General features: G+C 39.2%; 1 protein-coding gene across 10 annotated transcripts in view; it reads right to left on the bottom strand.

Moving 5' to 3' along the window:
• Nucleotides 1-22,352, bottom strand: part of FGGY (FGGY carbohydrate kinase domain containing) — a 424,150-nt gene that overhangs the window by 266,852 nt on the left and 134,946 nt on the right. The window lies entirely within an intron of this gene.

Raw genomic sequence — 22,352 nt, 5'->3', positions numbered from 1 at the left:
CCCGTGAGCCATGGCCGCTGAGCCTGCGCATCTGGAGCCTGTGCTCCACAACGGGAGAGGCCACAACAGTGAGAGGCCTGCGTACCGCCAAAAAAAAAAAAAAAAGATATATTATCTGGGATCTGCTTTAAAAGAGCAAGTGAAGGGGAAGTGAATGGTGTTGCAGATGGAACAGAACCAGCCACGGGTTGACGGCTGTAGGGCTGAGGGTGGCTAAATGGCTGTTCGCTATACTTCTCTATTTTGTACAGGTTCAAAATTCTCTATGATAAAAAAGTAAAAAAAAAAGTTATTGGTATAGATGTGATAACTGCAGTCTAAAGCAATATTTAACAGAAGGAAGACTTGCTTCTGGATGGCGTTTTACTCTCCAGCTTCATTTCTCATCAATTCCCTCTTAGTATTCTACACTCCAGCAATAAAGAATCCTTTGCAGCACTCTGAAAAGGTCACATTCTCGAACACTTCTGTGCCTCTACCCTACTTCTAGGTGCCTGGAAAATTCTTCCCAGCTTCTTAACCCTGATAACTTGAAACACTTCCTTTAGACTAGACTGAGACCCCAGTTCTAGCTTAGATGCTCCTCCTTTGAGATTACAGCGCAGGAATCAAATCTCACACAGACCTTATCACACTGTATAATTAACTGCTTCTTTATATATCTTCTTCCCAAGAGTCCCATGCCTTCCAATCTGTTCTCCCTTGTGTCCAGAGCAAACTTCATAAGGTAAAACCCGATGACACCAACCCTTGATTCAAACCCTTCAATTGATCCTCATTCCCTTCAGGAAAAAGTCCCGTCCTTAGCTGGGCTTGAGCGACCCTCTGTGACATGACCATGCTGACCTCCACCTTCTTCGCTTGCCATCCCCACCCTTGCTTTCTCCATTCTGCAACACTGAACTACTTGAAGTATCCTATAGTGGCCGTGATTGCCCACTTCCCTGTACCTTGAAACCTTTACTCCATTCTGCCCAGGATGTTCTTCCTTGTTACGTGTCTAACTGCTGATTAGCCTTCGTGACTCAGTTCAGACTCTGCGCCTTTACAAAAAGCCCCAGTGGAGGGTCAGCTGAGTCCAAAGCCTCTTCTCCAAGTTCAATGTGGACATACCTGTATCTTAACACTTAACACAATGATTGCCTTTGCCCCTTTCCTTCTCTATCTCTGCCACTAAACCAGCAACTCCTTCAGAGCAAAACCAGCCCTAGTTATCTCCACATCACGAGTACCTAGTCCACATTCCGCCATATGTCAAGCCATGATGAATACTGATTGAATGGAAGCTCTAGAGAATGAATATGGTCTGTCTGCCTCACCACAGGTAAGTGATAAACCTGGGGAACGCTTGCAGTTTTACAGATAAACCAAAACCTACCTATCTCATTGAGCCAATAGTCTAGGCCTATCTCATTCAGTCATTCACAGTGATTCACTCATTCACTCACTCACTTAACAAATATTTAGTATTCAGTCACTATGACCCTGGCACTATGCTAGGCTCTGGGGAACCAGTTATATGCAAAAGACCTGGTCTACTGCTCTCCTAGAAGCTGACAATTTAATTGAGGAGACAGTGATCAAACAATCACACTAAAATCACATCCTAACAAAAACGTTCTGTAGAAAGTAGAGAGAGAAATGAGAACTTCTGGCAGGAGAACCTGGTGGGAGAAAGGGGGAGAAAGTGTCAGGGAGGGCTCCACAGAAGAGCTCACATTTTGTGAAACCTAAATGTCTTTTGAAAGCAAACAAATGTTATTTCTCAGTATTTTTTTCACATGTGGCATATATGGCAGAACACATTGAGCTAAGTTAAGTGGCACCAATATATTGAAGGAACACTAGTCCCAGTAGAAACTTAATACATATGTGCTAAACCCTTCACCTTATTTAAGCAAAATAATTTTTTGAGGTATAAAGAAAGCAGCCATCTATGCAGCATGTTCTGAAGAATATACAATAGATAACTCTTCCTGGCACAATGCCTGAAATTCCAACTTTTTAGAAGCTATGATAGCTCACTGGAAAGAACAATGAAATGAAACAAAAGACTGTGTGGAAGGATTACTTCTACGGATCGATCCACATAGGACAACTCTTCACTCACCAAATGCCCCATTCATTTGCAGACTTCTGTGCCTCTATTCTGTCCCTTCCATCTTGACTGACTTTTGCTCCTTTCACTCAACGTTGTCTACTTGGAAAACTCTATGTTGTTCTTATGGTCCAGTTCCAATGTGTCCTCTGCACAAGTTTCCTCACTACCTCCAAGCTAACCTCATGGCTGTCTCCTTTGAAGTAGCATTATAACTTGGAGTTGTTTCATTGCAATTCTTAAATGCTGAGGCAGGTTGAGTTCATGGTCCCAAGTCTTCCACTCTCTAGGTATCCACATACTTTGCCACTTAATTTGTAGTGCTACACCCTCCTCCTCCCAACCTCACACTGTGGGCAGGGCCGCCTTTCCTACCTCTAGACTTTGGATTCGGTCATGTGACTGGATTTGGCCAAAATAATGAGGCAGAAGTGACTGCATTCCAGTTTCAAGTCTAAGCTTCAAGATACATTATGTGTTTCTGCTTGCTCTCTTGAACTTCTGAGAAGATCACTCAGGGTTAGCCCACTGGTGCCAGGAGGAGGATAAGAGGTATGTGGGGCAGAGCAATGACCACCAAGCCCAGGATCCCTGGATCAGACATCTCCAGGGAGCCAAGACTGGAGGGAGTGAGTCCAGCTGAGAACAGAAGAACCACCCCGCAGAGAACAGCCTAAATGAGCTACCTGTAAGTCAAATAAATGATTACTGTGTTGAACTACAGAGCATTTGTTGTGGTTTATAACAGAGCAATAGTTAAACAGCTCAACACTTTACAGCATAACTAAGCAATCCAGGTAGACTCTCCCTCCCCACCCCCAATAAGGGCAAGGAGAGGGATGCCCAGTTCTCGCAGCAAGTTAGAATAAGTGGCCAGAGAGTATGCTTGGAGTGAAGGTGACCGAACCCAGGAGGCAGGAAGTTTTACAGCTGCAGATGCCTCTGGTAAGTCCCTCCTGCAGTAGGGTTATTCAGACACTATGTGTGTCCCTTCCATTTGGGTCTCTTTAAATCAACTCTTGGGTAATATGGATATACGAGCACAGCACAACTGGCAATACTTAGAGAGTACATCTGAGGCCACAGGTTCTCCAGAAGCCCTCAGCAGAGAGAGAGCAAGTACAGGACTTTGTCTTGTTAGTAAGTAAAGGCAAGCTAGCAGCAGCAGAACAAAAGGTTTGCCTCCCTCTGAGGCTTCTATTAGGACCACTGTTGTCATTCCCTCAGGTGTGTTAGTGAACAACCTGCACTCTCAGGATAGCTATTCACCCTCAGGCGAGCTGACCTATCAGCCTGTGCGTGTGTGTGTTCACGTGCACCTACATTCTCCTGTGTGAGAGCACGGGTGGGAGGAGTGATTTGTAGGATCAGAATTCAAGATAGGAGCCCAAGAAAGACAGGGGTTATCCCAGCAGGGTGAATTGTTTCAAAGATTGGCAGCAGGAAAGGAGAGCTGAGTCCACCCAGGGAAAAGGGTCACTCACTATTTGTTCCCTGCCAGCAAGAACACCAGGGCAGAAACTGCTGCAACTTTCACTGCTTTCAGATTTGTTAATGTCAAAAAGACTATAAAAGCCTATAGCCTATATGAGAGTCAAAAGAACATAAACTAAGGAGTAGGCAAAACAAAAATGATACCTAACTTAGGGGACTAGTTTACCTGAGAGAGAAGATCATACAGAACACCTCTAAGAGGAAGGTCTCAGTGAGGTAGAAATGATGAAAACAATTGGAAGAGAACACCAATAATGAAAGCAATGAGAAATCAGAAGGCAGTATGAAAGACTCTGAATTAAAACCACTAACTTTCAACTTTATTAAAAATTTCTGTAGGAGAATTAAAAACACAAAAGAAAACACTGGCACTGTTAAAAATTGAATTAATTATCTGGAAGACCAAGTGAACGAAATATCTTACTACCTGTAACAAAGACACAAAGGAATAATGAGGGAATAAGTAAGAGGCTTGGAGGGCAGATCTGGCAGCCTAACATGAGAATAACAGGAATTCCAGAAGGGATTTTTAAAGAAGAGGAAAAGGAAAAAAAGAAAAGATGAAGGAGATGTTCTAATTAAAGAAACAGAGTACTAGTTTTTATTTATTTATTTATTTATTTATTTATTTATTTATTTATTTATTTAAACTGGCTGAAGCAAGATTTAAGTCTGCAGTGAAAAGTCTCATTAAGTCCAGGAAGTGAATCCAGGAAATACTTGAAGTTCAAGCATAAACAGAAAATTATACAAGCTTCCAGGCAGAAAGAATAAGTTACTTACAGAGGCAGGCAAGAGATTCAGCCTAGCTAAGGAATTCTCATCTACAACTCTGGAATGTAGAAGACGGTGGAAAAATGTACAACCATTAAGAAAAATGATCCAAAAATCCTATATCTAGAAAAAATATTATTCAGCTGTTGGGGAAAGGAAAAGATTTTCAACGTGCAAGGATTCAAAAGGAAACTTCCCATATACATTCTCTGAGGACAATACTTGAAAAAGAACATAACCAAAAAACAATTGCTTCTGAGCAGCTATCTCAACAGAGAGGAAATCAAAGACTAGAGGAAGCAGGGGTGGTGAACCCTGATATTAATTCATATTCTCTCTCTCTCTCTCCATAGTGTGTCTGCATACATATATATACATACACATGTATATATGGGTACATACATATTTAAATCTAAATAGATGATGATCATCTAAACAGAAACTTGTAATATTAAGCTTTCTTGAAACACAACAGGTATGCTATATCAGAAGGAAAATCTAATGATAGCCTGGAACTGAAAATATTAAGTTAGCAAAACATCAAAGTCAGACATTGGACAAGGGGTACACAGGAAAAGGACTTTGTATGTGTGGGCAGAACATAAATTTAATGTTGGTTGTAAGAAATGATATGGTAATCCAATCACTAATGGAAAAAAAAAAAGCTTAGTAGAATGCTCAAATTAACAAGGAATAAAAAGGTAATAAAGAGAGAATTAACAGTGAAACCAAACTAAACCAATTAAAATAAAAAGAGAACAAGTAAGGTAATATAAACAGAAAACAAAAATAAAATATAAAGAATAAAATCAATTATTACAGTTATTACAACAAATGTGAATGAGCTGAATTCTACAACTGGTTAAAAGATAATAATCACACTGGGGTTAAAATTAAGGGATATCTTGCTTACAATACAGGTTTTAAAAAATGTGATAAAGAGGTTTTGTTTTTTTATTTAAAAAAAAAGGGCAGCAAAGAAATGGCAAATACAAATTTTTAAAAATATGACAACATAAATATCCGAGTAGAATACAAGATCAAAAATATTAGCAAAACAAAGAGGATGACTTCAATGACTAAACACTCAAAGAAGAATATTACCATTCATTTAATTTTATGAACTGAACAACATAATGTGAAACATAAAATAAGAGCTCTTAGAAATAAAAAAAAAGGCACTTGAAAAGAGGGACAATTTATTTAAAGCTTTTATGATTCTTTGAGAATTTGAAGAAACAGGTAAACCAAAAGAATACTACTACTATTATTGAAGAATTGAAAGACTCCAATGCAGTCAACAAACTCAATTCTATATATTCATATGGGGAAGAGAAAGGAAGAATGTTTTACAATACAAGCAGAGACCAGATGGGTAAACTGGTATTTCACAAAGAAATTGAGAGGTTTAAAATATTTTACTGGAAAATAAATATGTCTGAAAATTAATAACCTAAGAAGGTAACATAAGAAATTATGAAAAACAGTACTAGATTAAACTGAAAGAAAGATCAAAAAGGAGTAGTAAAGATAAAAACAGATGAAAGACATAAAACAGCACGATAAAATTCAGGGAATCAACAGAGCCAAACATGGTTCTAAGAAAAGACAAATGAAATAGAAAAGCCTCTGGTAACAACTGAGGAAGAGAAAAGAAGAGAAGGTAAAAATAACAAATATCATGAATGGAAATGGGGGCTATAACTACAGATAAGGCAGACATTAACAGGAAAAAAAAAGGAATTACATGAATAACATTATGCTAGTAAACTTGAAAATTTACATGAAATGGACAGCTTAAAAGAAAAATAGAACTTATCACAACTGACTCAAAAACACAGGAAACCTTAATAAATTTATTACCATTAAAGAAATTGAGTCAGCAGTTAAAAACCACTGCTCAAATAAAACTTCAAGCCCAGATGGTTGTACTGGAAAGTTCTAACAAATGTTCAAGGAACAGAGTACTCCAAAATATTTCAGAATCTAGAAAAAAAAAGGAATGTTCCCCAAGTTAATTATAAAGGTAGGATAACTATGTTACAAAAACCAAGCAGAGATAAGAAACAAAAATCAGAGGCCGCTCTCACATTATGAATGAGAACATAAAAATTCTAAATAAGGGCTTCCCTGGTGGCGCGGTGGTTGAGAGTCTGCCTTCAAAAAAAAAAAAAAAAAAAAAAAAAAATTCTAAATAAGACATGACCAAATTTAATATAAAAATGCGGAAAAAATACATCAAGAACAACATTCAAGAATGTTTTAATAACAGAAGATATATGGATGTATTTTACCACAGGATTTTATTAAGAGAGAGAAAAATGATCAACTCATATTGAAGAATAGAAAATATTTGATGAAGTTAAATGCCACATCAAGACAGAAACTCAGGCTTCCATGGTAGCACAGTGGTTGAGTCCCAAAAAAAAAAAAAAAAAAAAAAAAGACAGAAACTCACTAAAGTGGCAATAACAGAAGCTTCTGCTTCTAAACATGATGGAGTAACAGAGACTGGATTTTATCCCCCTGCCTTAAATAACTAGAAAAGTCCAAGTAAACATAAGAAGCAATGGTATTCAGACCTTGAACAAGCGGCAGCACAGGTCTGTGATCCCTGAGAGAAGGAAACAATGCGGTTAGCCCTAAGATGGTGCTGGCTTTCTGCCTGGGAGCACACACCAGACCACAAAGCAGAAAGAGGGATGCCAAGGAAAACACAGCAGTATCATGAAGCTAAGGGGACCGAGATCGGAATCCAGGGAATTTAAGGTAGCTGGAAGCACAGACTTCCTAAGAGGAGGTAGCAATGCAGAAAGAGGGCCCTGAAAATTTGCACAAGTGTCCCATGAACTCTTTGCTGACTACTGAGATGTAGATATGCACACTGACACTCCGTGAGGTCTGATGAAGGAATGACTGGAAATCTAAGAGCGGAACGGTTCTGACTTCACGAAGAGCTAGGAGTCACTTGAGTTACTAAAATTAAGAGTGGAACATCCTCACCGATCACTTGAGACATTCAGTGGAGACCCTAAAAGACACATGCCTTAGCAGTGTGACTACACTACCTGCACTAACAAAGTTTAAAAAGAAGTCTACAAAGGATAAAACTAAGCCCAAAGTACATTAATAGCCTCCCACGCAAAGTAGCTCAACAATCCTTAAAAGAAGCCAATAAAATCAAGACACTCACAACATAAAACTGACCCTGTTAGTATCTAATAAAAAATATTTGGGGGACTGGTTCAAGATGGCAGAGTAGAAGGACATGCACTCACTTCCTCTTGCAAGAGCACCTGAATCACAACTAACTCATGAACATTCATCGACTGGAAGACACTGGAACTCACCAAAAAAGATACCCCACAACTAAAGACAAAGGAGAAGCTGCAGTGAGATGGTAGGAGGGGCGCAATCACAATAAAATCAAATCCCATAACCGCTGGGTGGGTGACTCACAAACTGGAGAACACTTACACCACAGAAGTCCACCCACTGGACAGAAGTTTCTGAGCCCCACGTCAGGCTTCCCAACCTGGGAATCTGTCAATGGGAGGAAGAATTCCTAGAGAATCAGACTTTGAAGGCTAGCAGGATTTGATTGAAGGACTCTGACAAGACTGGGGGAAACAGAGACTCCACTCTTGGAGGGTAAACACAAAATAGTGACCACATGAGGACCCAGGGAAAGGAGCAGTGACCCAATAGGATACTGAACCAGACCTACCTGCTAATGTTGGAGGGTCTCCTGCAGAGGTGGGGGGCGGTGGTGGCTGTGGCTCACTGCAGGGACAAGGACACTGGCAGCAGAAGTTCTGTGAAGTATTCCTTGGTGTGAGCCCTCCCAGAGTCTGCCATTAGCACCACCAAAGAGCAGGGTACGTCCCAGTGTTGGGTCACCTCAGGCCAAAACAACCAACAGGGACGGAACTCAGCCCCACCCATCATCAGACAAGCAGATTAGAGTTTTACTGAGCTCTGCCCACCAGAGCAACACCCAACTCTACCCACCACCAGTCGCCCCCATCAGTAAGCTTCCACAAGCCTCTTAGATAGCCTCATCCACCACAGGGCACACAGCAGAAGCAAGAAGAACTATAATTCTGCAGCCTGTGGAACAAAAAACACATACACAGAAAGAGACAAGATGAAAAGGCAGAGGACTTTGTACCAGAAAGAACAAGATAAAAACCCCAGAACAAGATAAAAACCCCAGAAAAACAACTAAATGAAGTGGAGATAGGCAACCTTCCAGAAAACGAATTCAGAATAATAATAGTGAAGATGATCCAGAACCTCAGAAAAAGAACGAAGGCAAGGATCTAGGAGATGCAAGGAATCTTTAACAAAGACCTAGAAGAATTAAAGAACAAACAAACAGAGATGAACAATACAATAACTGAAATGAAAAATACACTAGAAGGAATCAATAGCAGAAGAACTGAGGCAGAAGAACAGATAAGTGACCTGGAAGACAGAACGGTGGAAATCACTGCCGCAGAACAGAATAAAGAAAAAGAATGAAAAGAAATGAAGACAGCCTAAGAGACTTCTGGGACAACATTAAACGCATCAACATTCACATTATAGGGGTCCCAGAAGGAGAAGAGAGAGAGAAACGACCTGAGAAAATATTTAAACAGAAAATTTCCCTAACATGGGAAAGTTGAAAACTTTCCCTAACATGGGAAAGAAAATAGCCACCCAAGTCCAGGAAGAACAGAGAGTCCTAGGCAGGATAAACCTAAGGAGAAACACACTGAGACACACAGTAACCAAACTGGGAAAAATGAAAGACAAAGAAAAATTACTGGAAGAAACAAGAGAAAACCGGTAAATAATATAAAAGGGAACTCCCATAAGGTTAACAGCTGATTTCTCAGCAGAAACTCTACAAGCCAGAAGCAAATGGCATGATATATTCAAAGTGATGAAAGGGAAGAACCTACAACCAAGATTACCCTAGCCAGCAAGGATCTCATTCAGATTCGGCAGAGAAATCAAAAGCTTTACAGACAAGCATAAGGTAAGACAAGTCAGCACCACCAAGTCAGCTAGAGGAAATCGACAGTAACACAATAACAGTGGAGGACTTTAATGCCTCACTGACACCAATGGACAGATCATCCAGACAAAAAATTAATAAGGAAACACAAGCTTTTAATGACACAATAGACCAGATAGATTTAATTGATATATATAGGACATTCCATCCAAAAACAGCAGATTACACTTTCTTCTCAAGTGCACATGGAACATTCTCCAGGATAGATCACATCTTGGGTCACAAAGCAAGCAAATCACAATTGGTAAATTTAAGAAAATTTAAATCATATCAGGCATCTTTTCCGACCACAATGCCATGAGATTAGAAATCAATTACAGGGAAAAAAACGTAAAAAACACAAACACATGGAGGCTAAACAATACATTACGAAATAACCAAGCGATCACTGAAGAAATCAAAGATGAAACCAAAAAATACCTAGAGACGAGCTACAATGAAAACACGATGATCCAAAACCTATGGGATGCAGCAAAAGCAATTTTAAGAGGGAAGTTTATAGCTATACAAGCCTACCTCAAGAAGCAAGAAAAGTCTCAAATAAACAATCTAACCTTACACCTAAAGGAACTAGAGAAAGTGGAACAAACAAAACCCAAAGTTAGTACAAGGAAAGAAATCATAAAGATCAGAGCAGAAATAAATGAAATAGAAACAAAGAAAACAGTAGCAAAGATCAATAAAACTAAAAGCTGGTTCTCTGAGAAGATAAACAAAATTGATAAACCATTAGCCAGACTCATCAAATCCATAAAAATAGAAAGGAAAAAGGAGAAGTCACAACAGACACTGCAGAAATCCAAAGCACCATAAGAGACTCTATGCCAATAAAATGGACAACCTAGAAGAAATGAACAAATTCTTAGAAAGGTATAACCTACCAAGACTGAAGCAGGAAGAAATAGAAAATATGTACAGACCAATCACAAGTAATAAAATTGAAATTTAACATCTTCCAACAAACAGAAGCCCAGGACCAGATGGCTTCACAGGCGAACTCTATCAAACATTTAGAGAAGAGCTAACACCTACCCTTCTCAAACTCTTCCATAATATAGCAGAGGGAGGAACACTCCCAAACTCATCCTATGAGGCCACCATCACCCTGATACCAAAACCAGACAAAAATGTCACAAAGAAAGAACTACAGGCAGTATCACTGATGAACAAAGATGCAAAAATCCTCAAGAAAATACTAGCAAACAGAATCCAACAGCATATTAAAAGTATCATACACCATGATCCAGTTAGATTTATCCCAAGAATTCAAAGATTCTTCAATATATGCAAATCAATCAATGTGATAAACCATATTAACAAATTGAAGGAGAAAAAATATATGATAATCTCAAAAGATGCAGAAAAAGCTTTCAACAAAATTCAACACCCGTTTATGATAAAAAACCCTCCAGAACGTAGGCACAGAGGGAACTTACCTCAACATAATAAAGGCCACATATGACAAACCCACAGCCAACATCATTCTCAGTGGTGAAAAACTGAAACCATTTCCTCTAAGATAGGAACAAGACAAGATTGTCCACTCTCACCACAATTATTCAACATAGTTTTGCAAGTTTTAGGCACAGCAATCAGAGAAGAGAAAGAAATAAAATGAATCCATATCAGAAAAGAAGAAGTAAAGCTGTCACTGTTTGCAGATGACACGATACTATACACAGAGAATCCTAAAGATGCTACCAGAAAACTACTAGAGCTAATCAATGAATTTGGTAAGGTAGCAGGATACAAAATTAAGGCACAGAAATCTCTTGCATTCCGACACTCTAATGATGAGAAATCTGAAACAGAAATTAAAGAAACACTCCCATTTACCAATGCAAAAAAAAGAATAAAATACCTGGGAATAAACCTACCTAAGGAGAAAAAAGATCTGCATGCAGAAAACTATAAGACACTGCTAAAAGAAATGAAAGATGATACAGACAGATGGAGAGATATACCATGCTTTTGGATTGGAAGAATCAACATTGTGAAAATGACTATACTACCCAAAGCAGTCTACAGATTCCGTGCAATCACTATGAAACAAAAAATGGCATTTTTCACAGAACTAGAACAAAAAATATCACAATTTGTATGGAAACATGGAAGACCCCCAATAGCCAAAGCAATCTTGAGAATAAAAAACGGAGCTGGAGGAACCAGGCTCCCAGACTTCACACTATACTACAAAGCTACAGTAATCCTAGTATGGTACTGGCACAAAAACAGCAATATAGATCAATGGAACAGGACAGAAAGCCCAAAGAAAAACCCACGCACATATGGTCACCTTATTTTTGATAAAGGAGGCAAGAATATACAATGGAGAAAAGACAGCCTCTTCAATAAGTGGTGCTGGGAAAACTGGACAGCTACATATAAAAGAAGGAAATTAGAACACTCCCTAACACCATACACAAAAATAAACTCAAAATGGATTAAAGACCTAAATGTAAGGCCAGACACTATCAAACTCTTAGAGGAAAACACAGGCAGAACACTCTATGACATAAATCACAGCAAGAACCTTTTTGACCCACCTCCTAGAGAAATGGAAATAAAAACAAAAATAAACAAATGGGACCTAATGAAACTTCAAAGCTTTTGCACAGCAAAGGAAACCATAAGAAGACCAAAAGACAACCCTAAGAATGGGAGAAAATATTTGCAAATGAAGCAACTGACAAAGGATTAATCTCCAAAATTTACAAGCAGCTCATGCAGCTCAATAACAAAAAACAAACAACCCAATCCAAAAATGGGCAGAAGACCTAAATAGACATTTCTCCGAAAAAGACATACAGATTGCTAACAAACACGTGAAACAATGGTCAACATCACTAATCATTAGAGAAATGCAAATCAAAACTACAATGAGGTATCATCTCACACCAGTCAGAGTGGCCATATCAAAAAATCTACGAACAATAAATGCTGGGGAGGGTATGGAGAGAGGGGAACCCTCTTGCACTGTAGGTGGGGATGTAAATTGATACAGCCACTATGGAGAACGGTATGGAGGTTCCTTAAAAAACTACAAATAGAACTACCATATGGCCCAGCAATCCCACTACTGGGCATATACCCTGAGAAAACCATAATTCAAAAAGAGTCACGTACCACAATGTTCACTGCAGCTCTATTTACAATAGCCAGGACATGGAAGCAACCTAAGTCTCCATCGACAGATGAATGGATAAAGAAGATGTGGCACATATATACAATGGAATATTACTCAGCCATAAAAAGAAACGAAACAGTTATTTGTAGTGAGGTGGATGGACCTAGAGTCTGTTATACAGAGTGAAGTAAGTGAGAAAGAGAAAAACAAATACCGTATGCTAACACATATATATGGAATCTAAAAAAAAAAAATGGTTATGAAGAACCTAGGGGCAGGACAGGAATAAAGACGCAGATGTAGAGAACAGACTTGAGGACACGGGGAGGGGGAAGGGTAAGCTGGGATGAAGTGAGAGAGTGGCATGGACATATATACACTACCAAATGTAAAACAGACAGCTAGTGGGAAGCAGCCACATAGCACAGGAAGATCAGCTCAGTGCTTTGTGACCACCTAGAGGGGTGGGATAGGGAGAGTAGGAGGGAGACGCAAGAGGGAGGAGATATGGGGATATATGTATTTGTATAGCTGATTCAGTTTGTTATAAAGCAGAAACTAATGCACTACTATAAAGCAATTATAGTCCAATAAGGATGTTAAAAAAAAAAATCTTCCAACAAACAAAAGTCCAGGACCAGATGGCTTTACAGGTGAATTCTCTCAAACATTCAGAGAAGAGCTAACACTCATCCTTCTCAAACTCTTCCAAAAAGCTGCAGAGGAAGGAACACTCCCAAACTCATTCTACCAGGCCACCAACACCCTGACACCAAAACCAGACAGAGATACTACAAAAAAAGAAAATTACAGACCAATATCACTGATCAATATAGATGGATAAATCCTCAACAAAACAGTAGCAAACATAATCCAACAACACATTAAAAGGATCATACACCATGATCAAGTGGAATTTATTCCACAGATGCAAGGAATCTTCAATATATGCAAATCAATCAATGTGATACACCATATTAACAAATTGAAGAATAAAAACCATATGAGCACCTCAGTAGATGCAGAAAAAGCTTTTGACAAAATTCAACACCCATTTATGATAAAAACTCTCCAGAAAGTGGGCATAGAGGGAACCTACCTCAACATAATAAAGCCCATATATGACAAACCCACAGCAAACAGCATTCTCAATGATGAAAAACTGAAAGCATTTCCTCTAAGATGAGGAACAGAACAAGGATGTCCACTCTCACCACTGTTATTCAACATAGTTTTGGAAGCCCTAGCCACGGCAATCAGAGAAGAAAAAGAAATAAAAGGAATACAAATTGGAAAAGAAGAAGTAAAACCGTCACTGTTTGCAGATGACATGATACTATACATAGAGAATCCTAAAGACGCCACCAGAAAACTCCTAGAGTTAATCAATGAATTTGGTAAGGTAGCAGGATACAAAATTAAGGCACAGAAATCTCTTGCATTCCTATATGCTAACAGTGAAAGATCAAAAAGAGAAATTAAGGAAACAATCCCATTCACCATTGCAACAAAAAGAATAAAATACCTGGGAATAAACCTATCTAAGGAGGTAAAAGACCTGTACTATGAAAACTATATGACACTGATGAAAGAAATCAAAGATGACACAAACAGATGGAGAGATATACCATGATCTTGGATTGAAAGAATCAATATTGTGAAAATGACTATGCTACCCAAAGCAATCTACAGATTCAATGCAATCCCTATCAAATTACCAGTGGCATTTTTTACAGAAGTAGAACAAAAAATATCTTAAAATTTGTATGGAGACACAAAAGACTGTGAAAATCCAGAGCAATCTTGGGGGAAAAAAACAGAGCTGGAGGAATCAAACTCCCTGACTTCAGACTATACGACAAAGCTACAGTAATCAAGACAAAATGGTACTGGCACAAAAACAGAAATGTATATCAACAGAACAGGATAGAGAGCCCAGAGATATACCCACGCACCTATGGTCAACTAATCTATGACAAAGGAGGCAAGGATATACAATGGACAAAAGACAGTCTCTTCAATAAGTGGTGCTGGGAAAACTGGCCAGCTGCATGTAAAAGAATGAAATTAGAACCCTCCCTAACACTATGCACAAAAATAAACTCAAGATGGATTAACGACCTAAATGTAAGACCAGACACTATAAAAGTCTTAAGAGGAAAACATAGGAAGAACACTCTTTGACATAAATCACAGCAAGATCTTTTTTGACCCACCTCCTAGAGTAATGGCAAGAAAAACAAAAATAAACAAATGGGACCTAATGAAACTTAAATGCTTTTGCACAGAAAAGGAAACTACAAACAAGACAAAAAGACAACCTTCAGTACAGGACAAAATATTTGCAAACGAATCTATGGACAAAGGATTAATCTCCAAAATATATAAACAGCACATGCAGCTCAATATTACAAATAAAACACAACCCAATCAAAAAATGGGCAGAAGACCTAAATAGACATTTCTCCAAAGAAGACATACTGATGGCCAAGAAGCACATGAAAAGCTACTCAACATCACTATTAGAGTAATGCAAATCAAAACTACAATGAGGTATCACCTCACACCAGTTAGAATGGGCATCACCAGAAAATCTACAAACAACAAATTCTGGAGAGGGTGTGGAGAAAAGGGAACCCTCTTGTGCTGTTGGTGGGAATGTAAATTGATATAGCCACTATGGAGAACAGTATGGAGGTTCCTTAAAAAACTACAAATAGAATTACCATATTACCCAGCAATCCCACTACTGGGCATATACCCAGAGAAAATCCATAATTCAAAAAGACACATGCACCCCAATGTGCACTGCAGCACTATTTACAATCGCCAGGTCATGGAAGCAACCTAAATGCCCATCAACAGACGAATGGATAAAGAAGATGTGGTACATATATACAGTGGAATATTATTCAGCCATAGAAAGGAATGAAATTGGGTCATTTGTTGAGACGTGGATGGACCTAGGGACTGTTATACCAGGTGAAGGAAGTCAGAAAGAGAAAAGCAAATATCGTATATTAATGCATATATGTGGAATCTAGAAAAATGGTACAGATGAACCAGCTTGCAAGGCAGAAATAGAGACAAGATGTAGAGAACAAACGTATGGACAGCAAGGAGCGAAAGTCGGGGGGCGGATGAATTGGGAGATTGGGATTGACATATATGCACTAATATGTAGAAAAGAGATAACTAATAAGGACCTGCTGTATAAAGAATAAATATAACTAAGTTAAAAAAATATTTGATGAAACAATGGCCACATATTTTTCTCAATTTGATGAAAGCTATCAATCCACAGAGCTAAGCTGAATGAAACCAAAGCAAGATAAACACAAAACCACATCAAGATAGATTATAATCAAATTATTTTTTTTTAACGTGAAAAAAGAAAATCTTAAAAGTAGTCAAAGAAAAAGAAACATTACAGAGGAGCAAGGATAAAAAAGTCTTCAGACTTTTCACCAGAAACAACACAACCCAGAAGAAAATGGAATGACATCTTTAAAGCACTGAAATAATTTAAAAAGAGAAAAATCAACACAGTATTCTATGTTCAGCAAAAGGAAATGTGGAACATAGGCTTTTTCAGACAAAGAAAAGGTGAGAAAATTCATTTCCAAGAAACCTTCATTGTAAGAAATGTTAAAGGAAATTCTTCAGGCAGGAGGAAAATGATAATAAAGGGAAATATGAATTTACACAAAGGAATGAAAAATATCAGAATCAGGAAATATGTGGGAAATACAAAGGACTTTTTATTTTTAAATTTTTCTAAAAGATAATTGATTTTAAATCTTTATCTTGAAAAGAGAATTTAGAAAAATATCATGCATTGTGGGACTTATATGTACAAAGAAAACATATGACAATAGCAGCACAAATAATAGGGAGACATGAAAGTATATTATATGTGACAGGGTATAAAATAATTTTAAGGTAAACTTTGATAAGTTAAAATGCATATTATAAATCCTCGGAGAGCCAGTAAAGAAGAGATAAAATGAATAAACCAATTTGGGATATAAAACAGAATACTAAAAAATATTTCAGCAATCTAGAAGAAGGCAGGTAAAGGGGAAGATTACATAGAATATATCGAAGAAGTAAAAAGCAAATAGCAAGATGGTGGATTAAAACCCAACCATTAAATGTAAATGGCCTAAGAATTCTAATGCAAGGACAGAAATCATCAAGCTGGATAAAAATAAAAAATAAAATTCAACTATATGCTGTCTACAAGAAACCTATTCTAACTATAAAGACACAAATAGGTTAAAGAGTAAAAAGACAGAAAGAGATATTCCATAGAAATACTACTACTAATAAAGTGGAAGTAGCTATACAAACATCACAAAGTAGACTTCAGAACAAGAAATATTACCAGGGAAAATGAAGTCCATTACATAGTGATAAAAGGGTCAATTCACCAAGAAGACTTGTGGGTTAAAGAGGAAATCATACTTTTTTAGAATGGCAACTTGAATTCAACTAAAGTCAGATTTCTTTTTTCTTTGTTTAACTCAGAACTAACAAACAAGCAGTGTAAAAACACACATGTGAAATCAAGGATTCATGATGGTATAATTGGGTGTGGCCACCTAGGGTTGCCCTTGTTTTTTATATAGGTGTGCCTGAAATTCAGTGGTCTCAGTGGCCCACATTGATTAAAGGACCTGACAGATTGGAGGAGTCTAGAACTGTGAGCTTGCTGAATTTTATACTATCTTAGGCAAGAGTGTGTGTGAGTGGGTAAGGCCAGGAGGTACTGAAGGATCTACCTCCTCATCATAACAGAATGTTATTATTTTATTTTGTTTCATTTCCTGATGTTCTACCTGGCCTTCTGGGAATTTCAGTATATCAGCCCTGTCAATGACCTCCCACAGCAGGGACCATATCTGCCTCATCCATCATGTCTTTCCCCAGCAACAAGCAGAGTGCCTCTCTGGCAAATTCTGAGAGCTCAGTGCATGCTTATTAGGTAATGAATGAGAACCCTAGGATGTCAGTTACAGGAGGAAGCTTTCAGGTTCCTAATCACTTTTTATTTGTTTGTATTCTAAGGCCCAGATCTTCAGCTATTTCCCTCTGCACAGGCCCTAAGGGAGACAGGAGTTAGAACCCCGGAGTGTCCAAGGGCAGCAGCAGAGCCCTGGGCTCCCTGAACAGACCATCCCCCTAAACAGAACAAAGAGCTCTGAAAATGTACTTTGCCTACCTCACGTACCTCCCATCACCTACTTCCCCAGACACAAAAACATGCCAAATCTCAAACACATCTTTCTTTTTCTAAAAAATGAAAAACAAAGACACTTCCAGTTAAAGATGCCAGACTGACTAGACATGTTGACCTCCGCTCCCTTTAAAAATTCTAAAAAAAAATGGCAGTGGAAGAATATTTCAAAAAGGCAAAACCCCACAATGTCAAAGAAGACAGGATAGAAGATGACAGCAACAGAAATCTGAAAGCCAGAAAAGACGGATAGATGAGTAGTAACTCTCTTGGTAGACGTGGAAAGATAAAACTTAAGTAGCAGTAGAAAAAACCCAGAAGCACAACGATTACCCTAAAGAGACCCAGAAAAGTTCAGGACATGGAAAGTGGGAATAAAAGTGGGGCTAAAGTCAATAGGATGGTTGAAAGTCATGTAGGAAGAAACTAGACCCCCCCCCGTGTGCCCTCATGATGAGCAACCTGGACACTCCTTCTCCCACACCCTGAAGAAGACTCAGGTTTACCCTCAGACAGAGTGGGGTCCAAGCCTCAGACAAGAGTAGAGGCATCTTGACAAGACCAGAGAGATGAAGTAAGGGCCTGCCTTTTCACAGGCTGGCCTTCGAGGTCCTTTCCCCAACTCAATTCCCACAGCTCTGGCTGCTAGGTGTATACCCTGAGGATTTGTTTTTAGAGAATCTGGCAAGACAAAAGAAAAAAACCTAAGGGTAGTTGGGGAGATAGAGGGTATAGAGAGAACAGGCCAGCCAGATGACTCTAGTCTTAGGAGGATTAAAATGACAGAATCTAAAACCATTTTTGATGATCAATAGGGTTAACTGCTATAATTATCATCATCATCTTAAAAAAACACATTAATTCAAAAAGTATTACCATGGGCCCACTAGGTAATAGGCTGGTGGGAGCCTCCAAACTCCGGGAGAAACAAAGGGAAAGTGTCACCAAGATTCTAACCATGAAGCAGCCAGAACAAGGAGAACTTCTGACTTTCCTGCTTTTACCCAGAGCAAGGCACACATCAAAAGCACATGCCTGCTGAGTTCCAGGGGCCCGATCATTATCCCATATTTCTCCAACATGATTTTATAAAAATGAAGTCAGCACTGCTGCATTATTTATAAGCAGTTCACTGTATTGACACTGCCAGGCCCCCACTTTCAAGGGAAACCTTTTGTTCTCTGCTTGGGGAAGGCAGAACCTGGAGAGTCTCAATCGAACAAGTGAGTGGATAACAGAATAATTGGAGCTGAGAGTAGGGATAAATTACCAACGTATTCCTGGCTATGGCATTCAGTACACCCCAGGCCTATGATGGCTCTGCTTTTCCAAGCCATATAACAGACCGAATTACCAGCACTGAAGATACAGCTCGTGGGGAGATATGACTTGGATAGGATTGCTAATTGTATCAACAAAGAGACCAAGAGCGTCTTATTTCTGAAGAAATACCACTGCACCCATCAGAGCTGCTCCTGTTAAAGAGCTGTCAGGCTCCAGGCTTGTTACTATTGACTCTGTACTTCATCAAGACTTGCTGACAGGTCCAAGACGGACCGAAGTAACATATGCCATGATGCAACACAGGACAATATTAAATTGCCTTTTCAGTTAGGCTTGCCGATAACATGGTTCGAAGGTGGCCGTGACAATATGGGGAGCATGAAAGGAATGAATAAGTAATCAAGTCCAGGGAGCTTTCCCATGCTCCAAAGAGAACGAGACTAAGAGTCAGAAAACAAAGGATTCTAACATCGCCGCCAAAACATTCCAAGATCTTGCTGAAGCCCCTGGACTCAGGGGTTTGGATTTATCTCCTAAAATATAAGGATGGTAACAATTAGAGGGACTATGAGAGAAGGGGGAAGAATAAAGGCGAAAGAGAAAGGAACTAGAGAGCTTTCTGAGTCCCTGCTATACTCCAGGCACCGTACCCAGGACTTCTACGGAGGTTATCGCAACTGTTGCCACAACCCACTGGTAAGGATACTATCAGTATCCCCATCTGATAGAGCAGGACACTAAGGCTCAGTAAGGTTGGGTAACTCATTTGAAGTCAAGCATTAGGAAAGAGCAAGGCAGAAATTCAAACCCTGGTCTGATCCATTAAAAGTCCACGCTTGTTAACTATGCACATATGCAGGACAGTTCATGAAAGGCTATTTACACATCACTGCAAAGGCCAATCAGAGCATGTGAAGAGTATAAGAAATTTGAGATATTTGATTTCTTTGTGTTGACCTTGTCCGTGATTTCCTTTTCTTAATAAAGAAAAAACATGAGACTAAAAAGAGATGAAGAGCTCAAGAAACACAGAGCTCTAGGGAGCAAATGAGTCGCTGCCTTAGGTTTCCTGTGAGGATGGTCTGATAAAAGTCAAGCTGTTCAGGATGCACACCGTAGGTGGGGACACAGGGACAACAATGAGATGCTCATTCAAGATGGGGAAATTAAGATTGCCTTTGAGATTTCAGCTGTAATGTCAATCTGTCATGAAAAAGAGTAGAAATCTGCAAAATTAGCCTAAAAAGACTAAATGGGTTCCAGCACATTCAGAGCTCCCAGTAACCAGACTGACAGCATCAAGATGGCTAAAGAAAAAACGTTAGTCAGATGGATGGTTGGTCTACATGAGCAGAGGAAGAGGCGGGAGCAGAAGACAGAGAGGCAGAGATGACTGTCAGTGGGGAAAGGGAAGAAAGTTCCAGGTGGAAAGAACCACACGTGCCAGGGGCTGGCAGTGGGAAACAGTACAGTGCAAAGCACATCTCAGAGAGAGCCTGCAAACCTCAAGGGCTGAGCGTTTTCCCCAAATGAGGAAAAAGGAACAAAAGAGCGATCCACTCCCTCCGTCCTACGTTCAGTAACAAATATTCAGTAAGCTCTTAATGTGTACCAAGAACAGATATTGTCTCTTCCCTCATGGGGCTTAGAATCTAGCAAGAGAGAAAAATCCATGAAGGGCTCACTCGAATTTCTAATAAATACTATGAAGGGCATTACAGGGTATTCATAGAGCTTACGGTATCAAAAGACATGGAGAACGACAAGAATTTATATCCTGCCTTAGATTCTTCCACTAAGTGGGCAGGGCTACGGGCTCAAGGGTTTCCAGTGGCAGACCCCAGAGTTAAAGGCCATTAAAACGGGGCTGCTGGGGCTGCCTTTTGATGGGAACATCCTCAGATTTCACCCCCCTCCCCTGGCCCCTGCCTCTGGTTTGCCTCTGCCATTGCCCAGCTCTTTCTCCATTCTGGTGATGCTGGGTTTCTAACTCAATCATTTCAGGCTTATTCTGACTTCTCAGACATGAGCCTCGATCTCAGCCTCTTGGCTCTGGTCATCCAAAGATTCACCACTGGTCCCCCTTCTAGTTCTTCCAAACCTCTTGTCTTTAAGGTCCCACATTCCAGTGCTGGCTTCCTCTGCAAGGTCTACCCTAGTATGAATATGAGGTTATTCATACCAAGACCTATTCCCAATCATAGCTGTATCTTAGTATAACTTAGAAGAGATTAGGACATATGCACCTATCCCAGTCTGAATCACAAGGGAGAACTTTCCCAAACATTTTATGAGTTCCAATATTAAAATATCTCTTCCAAGGTTAGCTCATCTTGGCCTATCCTATTACAGGACAACACACTGTGTATCAACAGAGACAGTGGTGTCTATACAATCCTTATCTTTCAACATTCTTCAGTCCTAATGGCATCCCAAATGTGCCATTTGTCAAGCTGAGCACTGGGCCTGATCCAACGTTATCTAAAGTGTACACATCAGTAAGCCTGGGATCTAATGCTACAGACAAGAAATAGATGAAAAAGAGCAAAGCTATTCTAATGCAACTACTTGTGGTGGGGAGCAAGGAAAAGAGAGTTATATTAATACATGGTCATTTAGGGCTGGTCTGCCTTGAAGAGATAATTTAAGATTCCTGGCAGAGGATGAGAAAGGGGCAGATTCAAATAGCTCTTGCCAATTGGCCCCATGCATTCCTTTATTCCATTTGGCCATTTGGATATTAGGCCTTTGGAGCACCCAACAAACATCATCTTAACTCAAGAATACTCTTCAATATAAATAAATGCATAAACAAGTTATAAAACCAACACATCCTTGATAAGCTGGGATTACCTTTACAAATTCCCCTAGTTATAATAAGAATTATACTATGCTATAGTTTAGCATAGTACCTAACATACTGTAGGCACTCAACAAATATGTTTTAGTTTATCTTTTAAGAGGCATCGACAACTGTTCTTTTGTCTTTCAACTGTTTTGAAAGACATAGTGACTTCCTTTACAATAAACATTCCAAACTGCTATGCTTGATTTTGTCCAGTGATACCACCTGCAGGCATTCAATACTTACAGCTCCTAAGAATATTTAGCAGATCTTATAGTTCTAGTTCTCTTTCTCTATTAATTTTGGTTTGGTCTCTAGAAATGATGCCATTCTTCTCCCATGGTGCAAAATGCACAAGTGCTTGGAGAATTCTTTCCCTCACCTATTCTCCCTTTGTCAGAACTCACTATACTCCAGGTACTGAGG

The sequence above is a fragment of the Neophocaena asiaeorientalis genome, unplaced genomic scaffold (assembly GCF_003031525.2).
Source record: "Neophocaena asiaeorientalis asiaeorientalis breed wild unplaced genomic scaffold, Neophocaena_asiaeorientalis_V1.1 scaffold205, whole genome shotgun sequence".
Lineage (NCBI taxonomy): Eukaryota > Metazoa > Chordata > Mammalia > Artiodactyla > Phocoenidae > Neophocaena > Neophocaena asiaeorientalis.
The sequence above is the reverse complement of the archived record's forward strand: the minus strand, read 5'-3'. Positions and strand labels throughout refer to the sequence as shown.